Source organism: Nomascus leucogenys, chromosome 9, assembly GCF_006542625.1.
Source record: "Nomascus leucogenys isolate Asia chromosome 9, Asia_NLE_v1, whole genome shotgun sequence".
NCBI lineage: Eukaryota > Metazoa > Chordata > Mammalia > Primates > Hylobatidae > Nomascus > Nomascus leucogenys.
In genome coordinates, this window is record NC_044389.1 from 64,139,563 (window position 1) to 64,162,227 (window position 22,665).

The 22,665-nt window shown below is 38.2% G+C and overlaps 1 non-coding gene across 1 annotated transcript; it reads left to right on the forward strand.

Annotated features, from left to right (window-relative positions):
- The first annotated feature begins 21,362 nt into the window (after positions 1-21,362).
- On the forward strand, positions 21,363-21,478 carry LOC115836860. Its single transcript, XR_004031852.1, has one exon. It is a non-coding gene; the product is annotated as a U5 spliceosomal RNA (small nuclear RNA).
- The last annotated feature ends 1,187 nt before the right edge of the window (positions 21,479-22,665 follow it).

Genomic DNA, 22,665 nt, shown 5'->3' on the forward strand with positions numbered 1-22,665 from the left:
CAGAATTGGAAAAAACTACTTTAAAGTTCATATGGAACCAAAAAAGAGCCTGCATCGCCAAGTCAATCCTAAGCCAAAAGAACAAAGCTGGAGGCATCACGCTACCTGACTTCAAACTATACTACAAGGCTACAGCAACCAAAACAGCATGGTACTGATACCACAACACAGATATAGATCAATGGAACAGAACAGAGCCCTCAGAAATGATGCCGCATATCTACAACTATCTGATCTTTGACAAACCTGACAAAAACAAGAAATGGGGAAAGGATTCCCTATTTAATAAATGGTGCTGGGAAAACTGGCTAGCCATATGTAGAAAGCTGAAACTGGATCCCTTCCTTACACCTTATACAAAAATTAATTCAAGATGGATTAAAGACTTAAATATTAGACCTAAAACCATTAAAATCCTACAAGAAAACCTAGGCAATACCATTCAGGACATAGGCGTGGGCAAGGACTTCATGTCTAAAACACCAAAAGCAATGGCAACAAAAGCCAAAATTGACAAATGGGATCTCATTAAACTAAAGAGCTTCTGCACAGCGAAAGAAACTACCATCAGAGTGAACAGGCAACCTACAGAATGGGAGAAAATTTTTGCAACCTACTCATCTGAGAAAGGGCTAATATCCAGAATCTACAATGAACTCAAACAAATTTACAAGAAAAAAACAACCCCATCAAAAAGTGGGCAAAGGACATGAACAGACACTTCTCAAAAGAAGACATTTATGCAGCCAAAAAACACATGAAGAAATGCTCATCATCACTGGCCATCAGAGAAATGCAAATCAAAACCACAGTGAGATACCATCTCACACCAGTTAGAATGGCCATCATTAAAAAGTCAGGAAACAACAGGTGCTGGAGAGGATGTGGAGAAATAGGAACACTTTTACACTGTTGGTGGGACTGTAAACTAGTTCAACCATTGTGGAAGTCAGTGTGGCGATTCCTCAGGGATCTAGAACTAGAAATACCATTTGACCCAGCCATCCCATTACTGGGTATATACCCAAAGGACTATAAATCATGCTGCTATATAGACACATGCACACATATGTTTATTGCGGCTCTATTCACAATAGCAAAGAGTTGGAACCAACCCAAATGTCCAACAACGATAGACTGGATTAAGAAAATGTGGCACATATACACCATGGAATACTATGCAGCCATAAAAAATGATGAGTTCATGTCCTTTGTAGGGACATGGATGAAACTGGAAAACATCATTCTCAGTAAACTATCGCAAGGACAAAAAACCAAACACCGCATGTTCTCACTCATAGGTGGGAATTGAACAATGAGAACTCATGGACACAGGAAGGGGAACATCACACTCCAGGGACTGTTGTAGGGTTGGGGGAGGGGGGAGGGACAGCATTAGGAGATATACCTAATGCTAAATGACCAGTTAATGGGTGCAGGAAATCAACATGGCACATGGATACATATGTAACAAACCTGCACGTTGTGTACATGTACCCTAAAACCTAAAGTATAATAATAATAATAAAAAAAGAGCTATTAAAATGTCATTTAAACTCTGAAGAAGGAACAAGAGCAAGAAAAGCATATACTTAGTTTTGGGGAATGGATAATATAAAGAATAAACTACCAAATGTCCATTCCACTCAAGTTTATCTATCAATGAAAGTGGTATTAATGGTGCAAAGTCCAAATTTGAGAGGAAAACAACTGAAGTTCAAAAATAGAGAGCGGAATTGTAAATTTTATGCAACTCTCCTGGTCCTCATGTATTATATTCTCCTGCTTGCAAAGAGCATGGAGTACCCACAGGAGAGCTGGGTTTTTGTTTTTTGGTTTTTAGAGATAGACAAAGAGGACAGATATGAAAAGTCTACAGATGGGCAAATGTTGTTTTCATTTTCAAAAAGGAGAGAATGTAGTTATAGCAGACAAAAGACTTATCTTGAGATTCATTCTGAGCAAGATCCTATAGAAGACAACAATAGAAAATTGTGATATTCTACTGCATGCCAGGCATTGTTCCCTGTGCTTTACAGATCTTAGAATTTCATGCCCACAATGGCCTTCTGAGGTAGGTATGTCTGAGGTTCTCACTGTGCAACTTCCTTACTTAGGGTCTCACCTTCTCCAAATGGGCTAAAGATTTCCCCTCAAAATCACATTCCTCTGCTAGAAAATAATTCTGATCACTACAACTCTTTTCCACCACATATCATAAAGGATAGGAGTGGGGTGGAGGGAAATGGGCTTCTTCTCTATTAAAAATTATTATTAAAATCCTATTCTGTGTTCTGAATGTGCTTTCTTTCTCTGGTTCAGACAACTTGAAATATGTAGGAGATTCACCAAAGAACCAAATCAAGGTTCCCTGAGTAGGGGACAGTTATTGAGTCAGCTGGTCTTTCTGCTGTCCCTATCATCCATGAGACTGGGAAAGTGAGCCTGGCCTCTTCCATTCCCAAAAATCAATAGCCTTTCTCCAAGCTTCATCCAGGGTTGAGAAGAGCGTCCTCATTTTTGAAAATGTTGAGTGTGTAAAGTGCTTGAATATCAGCCTATTTCATACCATTCGTCCAGGTCCATGTAATTCGTGGTTCAAGTATTTATTCTTTCACGTAATGTGCCTGTTCTTACGTAAACCAAGACTGATGGAGAGAGCTCTGGGTAGCTACATCTGTTTCTTAGATACAGTCCTCTTATTCTTATGGTCGTTTGCAGTTCTGAGATCCTAATTCTATTCTCTTAGCTTTATGCTATTTCCCGGAACTCTGGGGTTACATCTGACAAGGGATGATACGGTCCTGTTCTACTTTACCAAGAACTTCTTCTTTGCTCATCAAATTTTCCATAGAACAGTAATCTTTTCATGGTTTCCTTCACCATCTGATACTTGATACAGACAACAAACTAGGTTAAAACATTTTTTTCTTTCTTTTGTTTTTCCAGCTCAATGGGATTTTCAAAAACTATACATATGCTCAAATTTTAACTTTAGTGTAATCAGTTTGAGTGAGTTTTTTGTTGTTTGTTTTATGGTTTTCATGTATAAATATGAAAGAGAAAGAGAATAGGGGAAGGGAAGTGAGAAAGATATTTCATTGCTTTTGTTTGGTTGAAAATGATGCTATTTTACTGGTTATTATATATGAGTATTGCAAAAAAGACTGCCTAAAAAGTCATGCTGAAAAATCTGAAGAACTCAATTTTTTAGCTCCTGTAAGGACAGAATAAGGTAATAGTTGAGAGCATAAGCTCCAGAGTTTGACAAGCCTGGCTTTCAGTGCTGGCTTCTATACTTATCTACTCTATGACTTAGTGACTTTAGTCTTTCTCACACACAATTTATTAAAATATCTCATTGTGAGGTGGCAATTATATAACTCATAAAACATAGTAAACACCTTAAAATAGTAGTTGTTATTTTAGTAGGAACTAGATAAATTCTTGCATTATTTTGGGGCTAGCCTCATGAATAACAAGAGTAGGCTTTGCGGTCTAATTTGAGTTACGCCCTCATGATCCGCTTGCTCATCCTCCCACTGGCCTTCAGGAAGTAAGGCTCTTGAATCTAGTTTATTAAATAAGCTGGATTCAATAGGGTGCAAGCAAAAAAACAACTTTTTTCCTCTTGCCACTATCTCTCCAAACCTACACTCTCAACTTGTTCTTTCTCTACCTCTGAGTAAATATTGGACGGAACTCACAGTTCACATGATTACTATTAAGTAATAAGGCACTAATAAATAAGTAAAAACCTAATGTTATCCCAAAATCACATAAGTCTAAACTTATTCCGTTTAAATCTCCCTCACACCAGCTCAGGTCTGCTTCAGGTTTCCAAGCTGTGGAGGTGGAGAATGGCCGCTGGCTGCTGCTTCATTTCCTTTCTTTGTTCTTCATTAAAGCCTGACTGCAAGAAGGAATGATTGAACCAGTGTTAGCTCCCAACATCTCAATTCAAATGTTATTAAATTAGCTCTCAACTCCTGACTTCCCCATGGCAGCCTCAGTGGGCATCACTGATTCCCTCTAGCTATGGGTACTTTTGTATCCATTTTGGCAAGGAGAGAAAGAGTAGGGACCTCAGCCTCATCAGTCTGACTCCCCTCTGCCCAGGGCCTTAGCCAGGCTGGTATTTGGGGGTAGCCATGGCAATGGGCTAAGTGACTTGTTGTGGCTAGGTGTCACAGACAGGACAGGCTACATAATTTGTGGAGTCATTTGCAAAATGAACATGCAGGATCCCTGTTCAAAAATTATTAGGAATTTTAAGGCAGTGACAGAGCATTAAGCCAAGCGCCGGACAGGTCACGTGCCTCTGAACTGTACCCATAGTTAGAGAGAATCATCTCTAATCATTAAACAAATCCAGGAGAACATGTGACAGGAAATCAAGTGAAGAATTAGGGTTCTGTTTCCGGCAGGAGTAGAGACTAAGAACAAAGTCCAGAGCTGGAACAATAAAAGTAGGTGATTCAAGAAGAGGCTGAAGGATTCCCAGAAAGAGACGTGATGGTGCTGGCTAGTTCACAAGCCACTAACTTGTGATGTTATCTACACCAGTGTGCAGAGTGCCTGGGTGAGGCACCTGCACAAAGCTCTGCGAGCTACTAGTGCAGAGAGTGAGGGGCAGCCTTCCTCTAGACCTGGCCCAGGAGCCCTGCCTCTATTTCTCTGTGAGCACAGGGCCTCCGATCAGGGTCCTTCATCAAAGCCCCAGCAAATTTTCTTATGGGAGAAGACAATGTTCAGTGGTGAAAGACTGATGAAGCAGTACAGAAAGAAAGGTCCCAGATGTACCAACTCCTTCAGAATAGTCAACAGATCATAATGCATTGAACTTCAGACTTTCAAAGGAAGTTTGCATCCATTGTTTCATGGACATAATATCTGTGCCCATAGAATCACAAGGCTGAGTTTCAGTGAAAACACACCTAGTAGATGAGCACATCAGAGCCCTCTTTCTGAGAGACAAAATGTGAGAGGACTGGCCATTGGCCGCCACAATCTCCTTGAGCCTTGAATCAGCTCTGGGCCCCACTCTGCCCTGTGGGCACCTGGCAGTTGTCTCACCACTGACCGTCAGCTTCACCACAGCTTGGTTTTCCTCTCCTTGATGCTATTTCTTAGCCAGGAAGAGAAAGTGCAAGGAAGGGGACGGACATTAATCTGCAAGATTAGTGAGATCCTTCTCTCAAAAGTAGATGTTAGCTATTTCATAGAAGTGAAAATGCCTTCCTAAATACTAAAATGCTGTATGTGAGTTGTTTTGATCTGCAATGTCCTGCCATGTCACTGTGGCTAAGATACTTCAAAATGGTCAATTGATGTGAAAAAAAATCAGTGGCTTCTCTACAATATAATCCAAATACTTGTTATTTATAACAATTTTTTTTTTTTTTAAGATAGAGTCTCACTCTGTCACCCAGGCTGGAGTGCAGTGATGCGATTTCAGCTCACTGCAACCTCCACCTTCTGGGTTTTCAAGCAATTCTCTCACCTTAGCCACCTGAGTAGCTGGGATTACAGGTGTGCACCACCACACCCAGCTAATTTTTGTATTTTTTGTAGAGACAGGGTTTCACCATATTGGCCAGGCTGGTCTCGAACTCCTGACCTCAAGTGATTCACCCACCTCAGCCTCCCAAAGTGCTGGGATTATAGACATGAGCCACTGCACCTGGCCTATAACTCCTTTTTTCTTTTTTTTTTTTTTTTTTTTTTTAATTTCTCCTAGGGAGCAGCCAAGATGGCCAAACAGAAACAGCTCCACTCTGTGGCTCCCACCAAGAAAGATGAAAAGGGTGAGTGAATTCTGCATCTTCAATTGAGGTACCAAGGTTCTCTCATTGGGACTGATTGGGCAGATGGCAAGATTCACAGAGAGTGAGGAAAAGCAGGGTGGAACAAGGGCCCACCCATTAGCTGCATGGGGCAAAGGGAGCTCCCTCCCCCAGCCAAGGGAGGAGGTGAGGGATTGTGCTACCCCTCCCTGAAAACCATGCTTTCCCATGGATCCTTGCAACCCACAGATTAGGATGTCCCCTCGTGAGTCCACACCACCAGGGCCTTGGGTCCCAAGCAGAGAGCTATGCAGACTCACAGCAGCTGCTCGGATGGGCAGCAGCTCAGTGGGCAGCAGCTCAGTTGGCACTGAGACAGGAGTTTTTGCATACTTAGGCTCTGGGAACTCGAGTGATGCAGGACATCCGTCCACTCCTGTGGGAAGGGGGCTGAAGCCAGGGAGCCAAGTTGCCTCGCTGAGCGGGCCCCACTCCCAAAGAACCCCACAAGCTAAACCCACTAGCTTGGAATCCCCTCTGGCCAGCACAGCAGGCTGGAGACTGCCTAAGAAGATGGAGTTCGGGGGGAGGGGTGGCCACCATCACTGAACTCTCCACCCAAAAACAACAGAATATACATTAATTTCAGGGCCACATGGTACTTGCTCTATAATTGATCACATAATTGGAAGTAAATCACTCCTCACCAAATGCAAAAGAACTGAAGTCATAACAAACAATCTCTCAGACCACAGCACAATCAAATTAGAACTCAAGGTTAAGAAACTCACTCTAAACCACACAACTACATGGAAATTGAACAATCTGCTCCTGAATGACTCATGGGTAAATAAAAAAATGTTAGCAGAAATCAAGTTCTTTGAAACCAATGAGAAGAAAGAGACCATGTACCAGAATCTCTGGGACACAGCTATAGCAGTGTTAAGAGGGAAATTTATAGCACTAAATGCCCACATCAAAAAGCTAGAAAAATCTCAAGCTAACAACCTAACATCTCAACTAAAAGAACTAGAGAACCAAGAGCAAACAAACCCCAAATGTAGCAGAAGACAAGAAATAACCAAGCTCAGAGCAGAACTGAAGGAGACAGAGACATGAAAAACCCTTCCAAAAAATCAGTGAATCCAGGAGCGGAGTTTTTGAAAAAATTAAAATAGACTATGAGCTAAACTAATAAAGAGGAAAAGAAAAAGGAATCAAATAGACATAATAAAAATGATAAAAAGGATATCACCACTGACCCCACAGAAATACAGACAACCAGCAGAGAATATTATAAACAGCTCTATGCAAATAAAGTAGAAAGTCTAGAAGAAATTGATCAATTCCTGGACACATACACCCTCCTAAGACAGAACCTTGAAGAAGTTGAATCCCTGAAGAGACCAATAGCAAGTTCTAAAATCGAGGCAATAATAAATAGCCTACCAACCAATAAAAGCCCAGGACCAGATGAATTTATAGCTGAATTCTACCAGAAGTACAAAGAGGAGCTGATATCCTTTCTTCTGAGACTATTCTAAACAATTGAAAAGAAGGGACTCTTTCCTAACTCGTTATATGAGGCCAGCATCATCCTGATACCAAAACCTGGCAGAGCTACGACAAAAAAAGAAAACTTCAACCCAATATCCCTGATCAACATCAATGCGAAAATTCTCCACAAAATACTGGCAAACTGAATACAGCGGCACATCAAAAAGCTTATCTGCCACAATCAAGTTGGCTTCATCCCTGGGATGCAAGGCTGGTTCAACATACGCAAATCAATAAACATAATCCACCACATAAACAAATCTACAGACAAAAACCACATGATTATCTCAATAGATGCAAAAAAAAAGGTCTTCAATAAAATTCAACCACCCTTCATGTTAAAAACTCTCAATAAACTAGGCGTTGAAGGAACATACCTCAAAATAATAAGAGCCATTTATGACAAACCCACAGCCAATATTATACTGAATGGGCAAAAGCTGAAAGCATTCCCATTGAAAACCGGTAAATGACAAGGATGCCCTCTCTCACCACTCCTATTCAACATAATATTGGAAGTTCTGGCCAGGGCAATCAGGCAAGAGAAAGAAATAAAGCATATTTGAATAGGAAAAGAGGAAGTCAAATTATCTTTGCTTGCAGATTACATGATCCTATATCTAGAAAACCCCATCGTCTCAGCCCAAAAGCTTCTTAAGCTGATAAGCAACTTCAGCAAAGTCTCAGGATACAAAATCAATGTGTAAGAGTCACAAGCATTCCTATACACCAACAACAGGCAAGCAGAGAGCCAAATCATGAATAAACTCCCGTTCACAGTTGCTACAAATAGAATAAAATACCTAGGATACAGCTAACAAGGGAAGTGAAGTACCTCTTTAAGAAGAACTAAAAACCACTGCTCAAATAAATCAGAGAGGACACAAACAAATGGAAATACATTCCATGCTCATGGATAGGAAGAATCAATATCATGGAAATGGCCATACTGCCCAAAGTAATTTATAGATCCAATGATATTCCCATTAAACTACCATTGACATTCTTCACAAAATTAGAAGAAACTATTTAAAATTCATATGGAACCAATAAAGAACTTGTATTGCCAAGACCATCCTAAGCATAAAGAACATAAGCATAAAGAACAAAGCTGGAGGCATCATGCTACTGGACTTCAAACTATGCTACAAGGCTACAGTAACCAAAACAGCATGGTGCTGGTACAAATACAGACACATAGACCAATGGAACAGAATAGAGAACTCATAAATAAGACCACACATCTACAACCATCTGATCTTTGACAAACCTGACAAAAACAAGCAATGGGGAAAGGATTCCCTATTTAATAAATGGTGCTGGGAAAACTGGCTAGCCATATGCAGAAAATTAAAACTGTACCCCTTCCTTACACCTTACACAAAAATTAGCTCAAAATCGATTAAGACTTAAATTTAAAACCCAAAATGATAAAAACAAAAACCCTAGAAGAAAATCTAGACAATACCATTCAGGACATAGGCACTGGCAAAGATTTCATGACGAAATCACCAAAAGCAATTGCAACAAAAGCAAAAATTGACAAATAGGATCTAAATAAACTAAAGAGCTTCTGCACAGTAAAAGAAACTATCATCAGAGCCAACAGATAACCTACAGAGAGGGAGAAAATTTTTGCAATCTATCCTTCTGACAAAGGTCTAATATCCAGAATCTACATGGAACTTAAACAAATTTACAAGAAGAAAACAAATGGCCCCATTAAAAAGTGGGCAAAGGACATGAACAGACACTTCTCAAAAGAAGACATTCATGTGGCCAAGAAACATTTGAAAAAAAGCTCAACATCACTGATCATTAGAGAAATGCAAATCTAAACTACAGTGACATACCATCTCACGTCATTCAGAATGGCATTTATTAAAAAGCCAAGAAATGACAGATGCTGGCAAAGTTGCAGAGAAATAGGAATGCTTTTACACTGTTGGTGGGAATGTAAACTAGTTCAACCATTGTGGAAGACAGTGTAGTGACTCCTGAAAGATCTAGAACCAGAAATACCATTTGACTCAGCGATTCTATTACTGAGTATATACCCAAAGGAATATAAATCATTCTATTACAAAGATATATGCACACGTGTGTTCACTGCAGCACTATTCACAATAGCAAAGACATGGAATCAACCCAAATGCCCATCAGTGATAGACTGAATGAAGAAAATGTGATACATATACACCATGGAATACTATGCAGCCATAAAAAGGAACAAGATCATGTGTTTTGCAGGGACATGGATGGATGCTGGAAGCCATTATCCTCGGCAAACCAACACAGGAACAGAAAACCAAACCCCACATATTCTCACTTACAAGTGGAAGCTGAACAATGAGAACATATGGACACAGGGAGGGGAACAATACACACTGGGGCCTGTCAGGGGGTGGGGTAGGGGGAGGAAGAGCATTAGGAAAGATAGCTAATGCATGCTGGGCTTAGGCAATGGGTTGATAGGTGCAGCAAACCACTGTGGCACATGTTTACGTATGTAACAAAGCTGCACATCCTGTACATGTACCCAGAACTTAAAATAAAAATTAAAATTAAAAAGAAATTTCTCCTGGGCTGACATCTTTAAGTCTAATATTGTTTATTTGTGTAATTGTTCTCAATATAGATATTTAATAATTTTAAAAATTGTGTTTAAATACTATGTTGTCATTAACATGTTTTAAAACCTGTTAAAAGGAGACAAAATTGGCCGGGCCCAGTGGCTCATGCCTGTAATCCCAGCACTTTGGGAGGCCGAGGCGGGCGGATCACGAGGTCAGGAGATCGAGACCATCCTGGCTAACACGGTGAAACCCCATCTCTACTAAAAATACAAAAAATTAGCCGGGCGAGGTGGTGGGCGCTTGTAATCCCAGCTACGTGGGAGGCTGAGGCAGGAGAATGGCGTGAACCCCAGGGGGCGGAGCCTGCAGTGAGCCAAGATTGCGCCACTGCACTCCAGCCTGGGCAACAGTGAGACTCCGTCTCAAAAAAAAAAGGAGACAAAATTATCCCAATATTGTAAAAAGAAAATGCTTTATGAGTACTTATAATTATATTATTATATATTTTTAGTGTTAAATGATATAATACAATAAAAATGATATAATTTATATAGCATGTTACACGCACACACACACACACACACATATAATGTTTAAAGAAAGAGAAAAAGAAGATTGAGAGAAAATCCACCAAAAAAATTATAGTAATTATCTGGGTAGTCAAATTGGAGATGGTTTTTATTTTCTTCTTTACATTTTTCTGTTTTTCGAATGTTTTATATTTATAGAACATTGCATATTATCAGAGGAGACAAATTATTATTTTTAAATGCCCCTTGGGAGCCAATAACATGTTTATTTAAACATTTCCAGGCTTTAAAAAACACTCCTTTAATATAGCCATGACATTTTCTTGCATATGCATGTTCACAAAACTTCTTTCCCCACTAGACTTTATTACCTTAACATCTGTGATTTACTTGTTTTTATATTCCTACCTACTCAGCTATTTAGTAGAGATAGTAAATGCTCAGTAAATGTTTGTAGGATAAGATAATACACATTTATGAGTAAATGCAACTAGGCTATTTTTAAATTCAGACTTAGTTAAATAACAACTTTTGCTGCCTTTTCCCCAAGCTTATCGGTTCATTTTCCATACTAATTTTAAGCAAAATTTAAACTCTTTCCAAAACATTTAATTTTATTTTCATAAAAACAATACCCTTTTCTTTGTGTAATCATTTCTTCTTTGGTTTCCCCAGTATTCTATTAAATTACATAGTTCTAATAATGAGTTCAACTGGCATGAACAGGCTAAGTTTCCAAACAGTAGACTATTGGGGAGTATATGCCTCAATGGTGGCAGAAGTGAGGGAGTGACTAGAAAGTGGCACAAGGGCAGTAATGGTCCAACATCCAAGGGACATTTGTGTGGGTTATTTTTTTTGAAAAACTGGAGCAAGTAAGCAAAGCGGAGTAAACTATCGCAAGGACAAAAAACCAAACACCGCATGTTCTCACTCATAGGTGGAAATTGAACAATGAGAACACATGGACACAGGAAGGGGAACATCACACCCTGGGGACTGTTGTGAGGTAGGGGGAGCGGGGAGGGATAGTATTAGGAGATATACCTAATGCTAAATGACGAGTTAATGGGTGCAGCACACCAACATGGCACATGGATACATATGTAACAAGCCTGCACATTGTGCACATGTACCCTAAAACTTAAAGTATAATAATAATAATAATAAAATAAAAATAAAAATAAGAGTACAATAATAAAAATAAAACAAACAAAAAAAAAGAGCTCTGACTTGCTTGCATCAGGCCACCTGCTTTGCCTACAGGATTCTTTTGAGAGCATGGGCACCTGTGCATTATGAGCATTTGCTCTTGCTTTTCAGAAGCAAAATGACATGGCTGAAAAACAAGAAATGGAAGAAACTAAACTAAACAGAAGAAATAAGAGCTCAAATCGTGTGTGTGTGTGTGTGTGTGTGTGCGTGTGTGTGTGTTTGTGTTTCTGGCAACTGAAAGAGTTAAATTTTGGAAAAACAAATCAATTAGATGTAAGAGGGAAAAAAACTTCTAGTCACTTTGTTACAAAAATATCCCACATTCTGGGAAACTGGCCCAAAACCTAGGAAGATTTGGATTTCATGTTAAACAAGCAGCATCAGCCACAGAAGAACTTTCTAGTAAAAAAGTGTGCATAGAAAAAAAGGTTGGAATTAGTTGAAATAGAAAAATTGAAAATAAACAGGGAGGGCCAGGCATGGTGGCTCACGCCTGTAATCCCAGTACTTTGGGACGCTGAGGCAGGTGAATCACCTGAGGTCAGGGGTTCGAGCCCAGCCTGACCAACATGGCGAAACCCCATCTCTACTAAAAATACAAAAATTGTCTGGACATGGTGGTGGGTGCCTGTAATCCCAGCTACTCAGGAAGCTGAGGCAGGAGAATCACTTGAACCCGGGAGGCAGAGCTTGCAGTGAGCCAAGATCACGCCATTGCATTCCAGCCTGGGTGACAGAGAGAGACTCCGTCTCAAAAAAGAAAAGAAACAGGGAGGTCAGAAATCATAACTTGAGTTTGATTTATGTCTAAATTACCATCTTAAATATAGTGTTTGCATGTTTAGGTTTAAATGATTTGATAGATATTTCCCCCAAAAAATAACAGTTTAGCTACAACTTTAAGAGCTTAAGCCTTATTGTTTGAATTCTGTAACCATCCTAGTACTCCTAGAATATGTACCTAATCAACACTTCAGAATTTAATTTTGATGAATAAATAAAACTAAACCTAGATATAAAGCTAGGTACAGAGCAACCATAAACATCATAATTACACACACATGTATTTATATACAAAAATTCATAGATTAAAATTGTTTATCCATTCCTTCACTTGAGCTGAGAAGAATCTCAGGGAAAGTGTCTTCATTTAACACTGAGCTGAATTTGATTATTTTTCCTTTGCTGTACCTAGCATTTTCCTTGATTATATATTATTAAGTTATATTATTAGAGATTGTTTAGAGTATTGAAGAAGGGTTTTGAAAGACAAATTATTTTCTAATGAAATGAGCACTATTTCTTGCAGCAGATTACTGGATATTGCAGATGTGACTCATAAGATACCTGTCAACAAATGAGGAAAGAAATCTAATTGTGTAAAGGGTAGAAGATACATATATCTTGTTTTCTAAAAAGAGACTATATAATGTTCAGAAGAAGTTTTAAGACCTCTATATAAAGCAAGGTGCTATTTTAGTAATGATATATACATAAAGTAATTTAAAATCAACCATTAAATCATATACAAACATATTTGGACAACTCATCTGACCTATACTAGTTTTAAAGAAAAATGTACAATATAATAATGGTTGTTTCCATATCTAGAAAAATGTGAAAAAATCCAAATGTCAATATTTGATAGATATACTTTGCTGATATGATGTTTGTTCTACAAAGAAATGGGACAATAATAAACATTGCTAGTAATAAGATATGGTTGAAATTTGTTTTAATATTTACTCTTAACATTTTTTCTATCCTTTCCTTATTGTGTTCTTTTTTCTTTCTTTACTTTTTGTTTCATCACAATGCAAACTCTATAAAAACAGACACTTATCGTCAGAAACTGTGCTTTCTTTTATACTTTACCTTGAAGTAATAATTAATGCCATTTAGACATGTAATCAACCTTTTTCTTTATTCAAAAATATCCCTCCTTACACCAAAAGCACAATAAAAGAAAAATATAGATAAAGTGGTTATCATGAAAATTAAAAACTATTGTAATACAAAGGACAAAGTCAAGAGAGGAAAGACAACCTATAAAATGAGACAAAGGTTTTTTCAAATTATGTATTTGATAAGGGACTTGTATCTAGAATATACAAATAACTAGTACAACTCAATAATAAAAAGACAAATAACCCCATTTAAAAATGGACCAAGGATTTGGATACACATTTCCCCAAAGAAGATACACAAAGGACCAGTAAGCATATAAAAAGATGTTCAGCATCATTAGCCATCAGGGAAATATGAATCAAAATCATAATGAGACACCACTTCATACCCACTAGGATAGCTATAATCATGAAATAAAAGAGGATAAAAACAAATGGAAGAACATTCCATGCTCATGGGTTGGAAGAATCAATATCGTGAAAATGGCCATACTGCCCAAGGTAATTTATAGATTCAATGCCATCCCCATCAGCCTACCAATGACTTTCTTCACAGAATTGGAAAAAACTACTTTAAAGTTCATATGGAACCAAAAAAGAGCCCACATTGCCAAGTCAATCCTAAGCCAAAAGAACAAAGCTGGAGGCATCACACTACCTGACTTCAAACTATACTACAAGGCTACAGTAACCAACACAGCATGGTACTGGTACCAAAACAGAGATATAGACCAATGGAACAGAACAGAGCCCTCAGAAATAATGCCACATATCTACAACTATCTGATCTTTGACAAACCTGACAAAAAAAGAAATGGGGAAAGTATTCCCTATTTAATAAATGGTGCTGGGAAAACTGGCTAGCCATATGTAGAAAGCTGAAACTGGATCCCTTCCTTACACCTTATACAAAAATTGATTCAAGATGGATTAAAGACTTACATGTTAGACCTAAAACCATAAAAACCCTAGCAGAAAACCTAGCCAATACCATTCAGGACATAGGCATGGGCAAGGACTTCATGTCTAAAACACCAAAAGCAATGGCAACAAAAGCCAGAACTGACAAATGGAATCTAATTAAACTAAAGAGCTTCTGCATAGAAAAGAAACTACCATCAGAGTGAACAGGCAACCTACAGAATGGGAGAAAATTTTTGCAACCTACTCATCTGACAAAGGGCTAATATCCAGAATCTACAATGAACTCAAACAAATTTACAAGAAAAAAACAACCCCATCAAAAAGTGGGGGAAGGATATGAACAGACACTTCTCAAAAGAAGACATTTATGCAGCCAGCAGACATATGAAAAAATGTTCATCATCACTGGCCATCAGAGAAATGCAAATCAAAACCACAGTGAGATACCATCTCACACCAGTTAGAATGGCCATCATTAAAAAGTCAGGAAACAACAGGTGCTGGAGAGGATGTGGAGAAATAGGAACACTTTTACACTGTTGGTGGGACTGTAAACTAGTTCAACCATTGTGGAAGTCAGTGTGGCGATTCCTCAGGGATCTAGAACTAGAAATACCATTTGACCCAGCCATCCCATTACTGGGTATATACCCAAAGAACTATAAATCATGCTGCTAAAATGACACATGCACACATATGCTTATAGCGGCACTATTCACAATAGCAAAGACTTGGAACCAACCTAAATGTCCAACAACAATAGACTGGATTAAGAAAATGTGGCACATATACACCATGGAATACTATGCAGCCATAAAAAATGATGAGTTCATGTCCTTTGTAGGGACATGGATGAAACTGGAAACCATCATTCTCAGCAAACTATCGCAAGGACAAAAAACCAAACACCGCATGTTCTCACTCATAGGTGGGAACTGAACAATGAGAACACATGGAAACAGGAAGGGGAACATCACACACTGGGGACTGTTGTGGGGTGGGGGGAGTGGGAAGGGACAGCATTAGGAGATATACCTAATGCTAAATGACGAGTTAATGGGTGCAGCACACCAACATGGCACATGTATACATATGTAACAAACCTGCACGTTGTGCACATGTACCCTAAAACTTAAAGTATAGTAATAATAAAATTTTAAAAAAAGATGCAAGTACTACAAAATATGACACCATGACTGAAAAGGATTTAAAAGTCTATTTCCTCGGAAAACTTACTGTTAAAGTGTACAATTTATGAATAATCATATATTCATGCTTTTTGAAATACATTTAAGTAAAAGACAAATTATTCAATAAAAAAAAGAAAGTCAGATAACAACATGTGTTGGTAAGCCTACGGAAAATTGGAGCTCTCATATACTGTTGGTAGGAATATAATATGAATAGCCACTTTGGAAAACAATATGGCAGTTCTCAAATGGTTAAACTTATAGTTATACAATCCAGCAATTCCACTCCTAGTTATATACCCAAAAGAAATGAAAACACGTGTTCACAAGACAACTTGTACATGAATGTTTATAGCAGCACTATTCACAATAGTCAAAAAGTGGAAACAACCAAAATGTCTACCAACTGATGACTGCATAACCAACTGTGGTAGATCCATACAATGGAATATTAATTGACAATAAAAAAAGAATTAAAACACTGATACATGCTGCAACTTGGATGAACCTTGAAAACATTATACTAAGTGAAAGAAGCCAGACACAAAGGACCGCACATTGTATGATTCCATTTATGTGGAATGTCAAAAATAGGTAAATCTATAGAGTCAGAAAGTAGGTTTCTGGTTAGTGGGTTTCCTATGGCTGGATAGGGAGTGGGGAGATTGGGGGTGACAGCTAAATAAGCTTTAAAAAATACCTCCTTTATCTAGAAACAGATAAATGATATTGCTACAATATCTCTTGTAGCAAGATATTGGTAAGCCTGCAAGTTGTTGCAAACTCAATCTCATGAGTTCTTACACATTTGTGTACTCACCTGTCCCTGGTTAGTGCAGAAGCTCTGAATTTAGCTTCAGAAGCACTAGGTTTTGTGTCTTGTATTCCTCTTACTAGATGGCCTTGAGAAACTTACTTAACTTGTCCAAGTCTTATTAGACAGAGATCATAATAACTAACTCACAGACACATTGTGACTAAATGATATGACATCGGTCAGAAGGCTTATCAACTATAAATTACTATACAAATGTAAGTGGTTGCTATTGTCAGATCTATAGACTCAGGGCCTTGAGAAGTCAGGCCCAAAGAGACCTGACTTGAATCACTCAATTATACCAAATTCAGGAGCCAAAATATTTTTTCCCATAAGTTATTGGGATACAGGTGATATTTGCTTGCATGAGTAAGTTCTTTAGTGGTGATTTGTGAGATTTGGGTGCACCCATCGCCCGAGCCAAAATCTTAATCTACAGTGAGAAATCACACTGCTAAGCAGATCAAATCATGTCAGTCTGTCTACTCAGTTCCTTCCAAGGAAAGAAATCTATCTGGGAAACCCAATTACCATCAGAAGGTTGCTTAGACAGTGTAAAATCAGGGCCAAGGAGCTGGATTATCCTGGGAGCATTATGAAGATAAAGCAAACTAATGGATCACTTTCCTCCCCTGTGGGGATAGATCTGTCAAACAGACCAAACACCCTTCTTTCTTTAATGCAGTAGACTGCTCATAAATTCACCCTTACACCTCTATTTTTCCAGGTAATATTCCTCCCACTCTGATTATGTATAACTACCTCCACTTCAGCACTCTTCATTTGACACATTGTTATAACAAGCCAATTCCCAATTTCCAACTCCTTTTATATTTATTGCATTTTTCAGTGGACTGCTTTCCTGGTGACAATTTGTGACATAGAATTCCTCACAGTCTCTATAGAAACTTTGATCTAAGCATTTCCCAGAGAAAGCTAATCTCACTATATGATGTGGCTTCTTTTCTGATCCAATTGTCTTGTCTTCTCCCAAACAACTTATCTCCAACCTGAAAAGTGCTCTACAAGTGTAAATTATTATGATCACTGTTAGTTATGCAGGTCAATACCTTAATGCTTGGTTACCATGGCATGATTAGAACCTTCTGGTAAAACACAGTCCTCAATGTCTCTAGCGTTTCTGCCTTCCTGGCAAACACATACTACCGTTTTAAAAAATCAGCTTTGCTTGGAAAAAAAAAAAAAAAAGGTCTATGGTTATAAAAAACATTCAAGTCATTGGACAATTGTTACTCTCACTGAAAGTTCTCTACTATGCTAAAATTAAAATGTAGTTATTAACAGATTTACTGAGTGTGTCCAGAAATAAAGATATTATTATCGATCTCACATGGCATAGTGGAGAGAAGGTGGATTTCAGAATCAGAGAGTTGGTTTGATATTCTGACCCAGCCTCTTATGAGTAATGTATCTTGGTCCAGTTACTTAACCACTCTGAACTTCACTTTCTTTATCCATTACAAATATCTCATTGAGGGTGTCCTGCAACCATGAAAAATAAAGCAAGACAGCAAGCAAAGTAATTGGTATGTTGTAGGTACAACATAAAAGATAGCTATTATTATTGGGGCCTTTGCATTCTTTAAAGAGGCCTCTATCTTTGTGAGCTTAAAATCAGTATTGGTCTTGGCTTGCTAGGTAACCTTCAGAAAGCCTGGGTCTTTCTGTTCATTATTTGAAAAGTAAAGGGAAAATGACATTTTTCATGTTTAAAAGTAATAACAGTGTGGTTACATAAGTTTTCCTCAGCCCACTGAATTTTTTTCTTACATATTTCAAAAAAGTGTCTCAGTGCATTATAGAACCTAAGTAAGGTTTATAGGGCAGATGCTTAAGAAATGACCTTCTATGTGGAGAAACACAAACAGTATCTATGAATTTTCTCATCTGATCTCACCTACTATTTCAGGAGAGAGAGCAGGAGAGAGAGTAGCTCACAGCATTACAGGCCTCTGACTTCAAAGCCTCTCAATTTTAAAACTGCTGTTTGACTTGGAAAAACCATGGTCGGATGCTTAGGCTTTTAAAAAATCAAACACCATTTAAAAGTCCTGGTAACTGCATTCCCTGGGTTTTATAACCTGATTCTTTTCCAGAAAGGAAAGAATGATCTGTGAAAGGAATACTATGTAATGAAGCATTTTTAGTGAGTCAAATTTTTTACTTTCTAAAAGTGCTCTGAGTGTTGATGACACTAGTGCAACTCTTCCACTGAATAAAACAGATGCAGAAAACAGAAAAATCTAAGAGGAGAGGCCTGGTGCAGAATACCAAATATAAGACAGTCCTAAATGAAGCAAAGGGAGTTTTTCAAATTTCTTCTTTTTAAGATGATGTTCTCTGGGTACTTTATGTTCCTGGGCTGGCCTTTCAGGTTTCTTGAGCCTGTCCTACCCCTGCCATAGCATCTCAGTCGCTCAAAGGAATATTGCCTCCTTTTTTAACATTGACCCCTTATATTAGTCTGCTAGGGCTGCCGTAACAAAATATTATAGCCTGGGTGGCTTAAACCACAGAAATTTATTTTCTCACAGTTGTTGAGGCTAGAAACCCATGATTGGGTGTCAGCATGGTCAAGTTCTAGTGAGGGCATTATAGATGTCCTTGCTTCTCTACATCCACCATCTCCCTGTGTGGTCTTGTGACCTCTTCGTGCACACATAGAGAGTGGAAGCAAGCTCTCTCTGATGTCTCTTCTTATAAGGGCACTAATCTCATCAAGACTCATGACTTCCTCATAACCTATTACCTCCCAAAATGTTCCACCTCTAAATATCATCATGTTGGAGGTTAGAGCTTTACCATGGGAATTTGGGGTAGAAAACACTTCAGTCTATAGCACTCCTCTAAACCTCTCCCTACCATATCACTTTACTGAAATTTAATGGCTTCATGGTTTATTCTGCTTTATAGTGTGACAGTCACCAGATAAAGTGAACTGATACACTTATAGAAGTTAAGTAGAAAAGTTAAACCCCACACCAGGTTTAAAGTCTGAATACAAAAGGGTCACTGGCTTATTCTTCAAAAGGTTTTACATAATAACTTTACTTTGATGAATTTGCCAATATTCAGAGATTGGTCTTCAGTCTTCCAGACTCAGAAATCAGATTTTTGTAGATTCAGCTTTCAGAATCGAACCTCTAATGAGAAAATTCACATTTACATAGCTCACAAAACTTTTGTGCAAGTAAGAATGCCAATACATTTGTCGACAATGATAAATAAAAGCTCTCACACACACGAGAATATTCACATTGACACAGACTCCAAATTCTAATGTGCTCTTCTTGGAAAGTCAGCTTATAATCAGAAAGCTGCTTGCTAAACAAGAATTCAGAGGACAAGAGATTATCTGCCTAATTAAAATGTCTAGTATCATGAGGCTAAGAAAGCCTGATCTATCCGCCCTCACTGTAGGAATATCCTTAAACCTAAAGGATCATGAGAAACAGTCGATTGGCAGGACCTTCTCTTCCTGAAGTATGCCCAGATTGGGCCTCCCAAGTCACTCTGATGTGCTACACTTCTGTTGCTAAATTATATCACGGATGATGAAATTCTCCAGTCTTGCTCAGGCCTGGGAGCCACTGCACCTCCTTCATAAGGATATTACAATGTGAGAGTTCAGGACAAGGGCTTGAGAGCTAGACGATCTCAGTTCTGCCCCTTTCTGGCCATGTGACCTTGAGGACTTCATTGAAAATGTCCTAAACATCAGTTTCCTCCACTGCAATATTAAGAAAATAACCTCATTTAATTTGCAAAATTGTTGTAAGGATTATGTATGTAATATTTTTCACAAATTAGCCTTCGTAAATACTAAAAAAACTTACCTATTATTTAGCAGGCATTTACAAATCTGTTTAAAATTCATTATCTGATTTTATAGTGTGACTCCCAGGGCATAATCTCATTCGTCTTATTTCCAACTTCCCTGCAGCTATGGTTTATCTCATATTTGCTCCTGGAACCTATCTATCATACTGATTATAGAGACATGTGAGTAACTCTTTCTAGAGTACACACTGACTTTTCTGTCCAGTGACAGAGGGCTGCAGGAGATACCATTACTTACCACTTTTCTAGGACAGGAGTGGAGAGTTCAGGCCACAAAGAGAGAACATCACTGTGGAAAGTTTGTGATAGTGTTGAAAGGAGGCAGCAGAAGACACTATAGAGGTAAAAGGCAGAAGTAAACCACTTATGTTCTCATGGGTTTGCCAAAACCCATGATTACCTCTTTCCTTTATTTTATACTTTCTTTATTGCAAAATATACTATATATATCCAAAAGTATATATGCTGGCTTTGTTCATAATTGTTTCCTTGATTTTATTTATATTTTTCTACCTTAATATTGGTCCCTAGCTATTTTAGTCTATTTTTGAACTTTACATAAATGTAATCACACATTATTTTATGATTCCACTTCACTCTTCCACTTGGGGCCCCAAGAAGGCAGCATGATGCGGAGTAGTAACAGCTGCAAAGTATGACCACTGGGCCTTGGGCAGCCCATGGACTGCCCTGCACCAGCATGTTGTCCTGTTGTTCTCACCAGGGACAGAAGCAGCTCAGAATGCTGGACTTCAACGAGCCTTCTTCCTGCAGTCAGGGAGTAGAAACCCTAAGCAGTGATCCATTAGTGGACATAGGACCAAGGAAATGTCAGTAGTTGCCACAGGGTGAATAACTTGACTGCTGTGTCTTAGGTTTTTAACTTTCATCCATGATGTTGGATATAGTTATAGTTCATTCATTTTCATTACTATATGGTATCTCATTCTTTGAATATAACATAATTTATCTATTCTACTTTTTATAGAAATTATTTTGATTCTCCAGTTTCTTTTCAGATCATATAAATTTTTCTCCTTTTACTAATGATTTTCATGAAGAGGAACAACTCTGAGTCTTAAATCAATTTTTGAGGACTTATTTTGGCAAGGGTCTCTATATATTATTTTATATATATAAGAATAATTAAGATTATTAACATAATAATTTTTAAAAAGTATTTAGGTTCCAGTTTTATCTATTCTGAATAATGCTTCTTTGAAAATGCTTGTACATGTCAGGGGTGAATCTATAACAAAAGAATCAAATGGACATTCTAAAATTTTAAAATGTAATATATGAAAGTAAGAATGTGACAGATTGGTTTAACAGCAGATGGGACACAATTTCCATTAACTGAAAGACAGATCAATGCAAAGGACTCAATTTAAAGTATAAAGAGAAAAAGAACTGGTAGGATTTAAAAAAAAAATGTAGAAAAGTTCCAATGTTGAATTGTGTGGCCTGACTTAGTCCCAGCCAGTCAAAGTGCCAATATTCCCTTAGTCACAGGATTGAATCAAGAGTTGGCATGTAATTTGTTTTGGTGCAATCAGAGCTAATTTTGGAGCTTAGTTTTGAACCACTGGGATGTGATGCTCTCTTTTCCATTGAACTTGAACCTGAAACTTCAGTGTTAACCTGGAACTTCTGGGCTGGTGTCTAGTTAGGGTCAAGAGAGAAGAGTAACTAAGTCCTGATAAGATCATTTGAGACCCTGGAGAGAGCTACAACAATCCTATCCTTGACTGTTATGTGAGCAAATATTTCTTCTCTTGCTTTAGATCTGTTAGAGTTGGTTTTTTGCTTTGTTTTGTTTTTCTTGCCTTCAACAAGAGCCTTAACTATAAATACTTCTTCACTCTTGTGCATTCCCCAAATGCCCTCTTGCACGCCATCCAAAAGGAAAGGTAGATCTCATAGTATGGAGAACTTCAGACCAACTCCCTGGCCTATCTCCTAAAGTGTATATGATCTTGAATCTGGCCCTTTCCCAGTAAAGCTACAGCATTGCACTAGAAGGCTGACTGACAGCACAAGGGACAGCTGTGTAGAAATCGCCTTCTTCATTGGCTCCCCAGTGACCTATATTCATCTAGCAAGCCTTGCATTCCTCTGTCCCTTGCTCATTTTTTAGACCCTAAGTTTAACATATTGTTTTAATTAACATTTTAGGAGCTAAACTCAGAGAGCAGTGATTACGTCTGAGTGGGAGCGTTCGTGATTACTCTCTGAATGGTATCATATTCAAAGTAAGTAAAGAAGTGCTTGTGAATTTCAATTGCTTTTCCTTTTCAGTCAG